A 2,482-nucleotide genomic window follows, 5' to 3' on the forward strand; every position below is an offset into this window, starting at 1 on the left:
GGACCGTCAAAATATAAATACTTTTGATGGTAGAAGCAAACCCCTACCTGAGTTCTGAATTATTCGCTAAGACTATGTCTTTGCGAGTCTATAACCATGTAAAAAAAGTCATTCAATCCAAACGTGGTTCTAAGAAGAGTTTTCCTTTTTATTTTTCATTTGACTATATTCCTATAATACAATGCGAAAATCATAAAAAGTCTTCGAACAGACAGTTGTACCATTTTGAGAACGATGTGGTTTTATCCCAAAGCTAAATTTTTATATGTAATTAAAACATTACTCTGTGCTACAAAATAACAAAAAAAAAATTTTCAGGGGTTCTAATGTACCAATTCTGTTTAGTTGGAGTCCCTGGACCACGAAAATACCTTTGATTTTTCTGGGTCACTTCGAAAATTAATTTTATAACGGTAAATATAGAGAAAAACGTGGTTTCATGGATTTTCCATTTGAAACTTGAATAACTTATTTACTTTATAACGGATTTATATTATTCTTTTTTTCTTTCGAAGAGTACAATTTTTCCTTTCAAACAAGATATATATTTGGTACATCGGTTGAGTATTGGCTGAGTTACAGCGGTTGAAATGTGAAAAAATACGCATAAAATGACAAAATTTATTTTTCTTCGGACTGTACGATGAAATTATGATATTAAGCCATATAAGTTTTATTATATTACGGGGAAGAAAATTAAGTTAGCTTTCGAAAATGATAAAAATCAAAAAAATCGGTTAAAAAATGGATGACTTATACACATTTTTGTATTGATTCTATGCATATTCTCTAAAGGAAATATGGGTCTGTATCGTTTCCTGTTACAAACCGTTATGATTGTAACAGGCAAAAGGAGACGAGATAGACCATATTTCCTTTAGAGAATATGCATAGAATCAATACAAAAATGGGTATAAGTCATCCATTTTTTAACCGATTTTTTATCATTTTCGAAAGCTAACTTAATTTTCTTCCCCGTAATATAATAAAACTTATATGGCTTAAGGGAACCCCCCCCATTCTCGACTTTAATTTTTCAAGATTTTCAATGGGCTGGTAAATCAATACCAATGCTGGTTAAGGTTTGTAATTTTGCACATATATAATTGAAGATTTAAAAGAGAAGAAAAATAATTTACAAAAAAATTTTGTTATTGTTTTGTTGTTGTTTTTTGTAATTAAAGAAAAGTCCTTATTTTTGATGGCGGGCATGATAACTCCTCACTGGAACATCGGAATCCGAAAATTCCAACGGTGTTAGAAAGAGTACATGTCTGGCTCTCGTATGAACTAGGATTATTGACTTCGCTCTAAAATTAACAAAATGGTGAACCTTTGAAAAAATATTTTTGAAAAATCGCCGATTTTTACCAAAAACCAAGTTAAAAAATAAGGAAGATCTTCACCGATTGGCTTTATCCTAGTTCATACGAGAGCTATACACTCCCAGAGAAACGTTGCAAAATTTGGAACCGATTGGATTATTAGTTTTTGAGTTATCGTGCCCGCCATTCGCAAAAAAATGTTTAGAGAAAAACGCGTTTAAAGTTTGAGAAGCCCTTCAGCCGTCACTTGATGCTGACACAATAAATCGGCTATATCTTCAAGAGTTCTTGATATTTTTACTTGAAATTTTGCAGGGACATTCTTGAATTAGTGTAGATTAGAATTAAGTCAACAAAAATTTTGACCCCGAGAATGGGGGGGGTCCCCTTAATATCATAATTTCATCGTACAGTCCGAAGAAGAATAAATTTTGTCATTTTATGCGTATTTTTTCACATTTCAACCGCTGTAACTCAGCCAATCCTCAACCGATTTACCAAATATATATCTTGTTTGAAAGGAAAAATTGTACTCTTCGAAATAAAAAAAGAATAATATAAATCCGTTATAAAATAAATAAGTTATTCAAGTTTCAAATGGAAAATCCATGAAACCACGATTTTCTCTATATTTACCGTTATAAAATTAATTTTCGAAGTGACCCAGAAAAATCAAAGGTATTTTCGTGGTCCAGGGACTCCAACTAAAAAGAATTGGTACATTAGAACCCCTGACAAATGTTCGTGTCGCACAGTGTTATTAAAGAGTGAAAAACAATATTTCCAGTAGTTCCACCAAATCCACCCCAAATCGAAAAACTTAAAAAAGGATTAAACAAAACACTTAGCTAATAATCCAAACTTTTCTTCAACCGTCATAAGCTTTCAGTCTTTGACGGTTCCGATTGGTTCAAGACTTTAATACTGCACTGTGTTAAAAACCAAACAATGTTTATTAACTCCATTACAAACTCCACGACCAATTTCACATGGCGGATGGCTTTAACATACAAAAATAATAACAATACTACATGACAGTAAAGTTTCTTAAAGAGTTCATCTATTATCGAAGGTGAGTCTGAAATCTTTATTCTTCTTATTTAGCCAAAACAAGCCATTTGAAATTAGATAATGGACAATTTTCCTCAGGGCATACT

This window comes from Musca vetustissima, unplaced genomic scaffold (assembly GCF_032173495.1).
Source record: "Musca vetustissima isolate MV318-11 ecotype Yass unplaced genomic scaffold, APGP_CSIRO_Mvet_v1 utg26535, whole genome shotgun sequence".
Lineage (NCBI taxonomy): Eukaryota > Metazoa > Arthropoda > Insecta > Diptera > Muscidae > Musca > Musca vetustissima.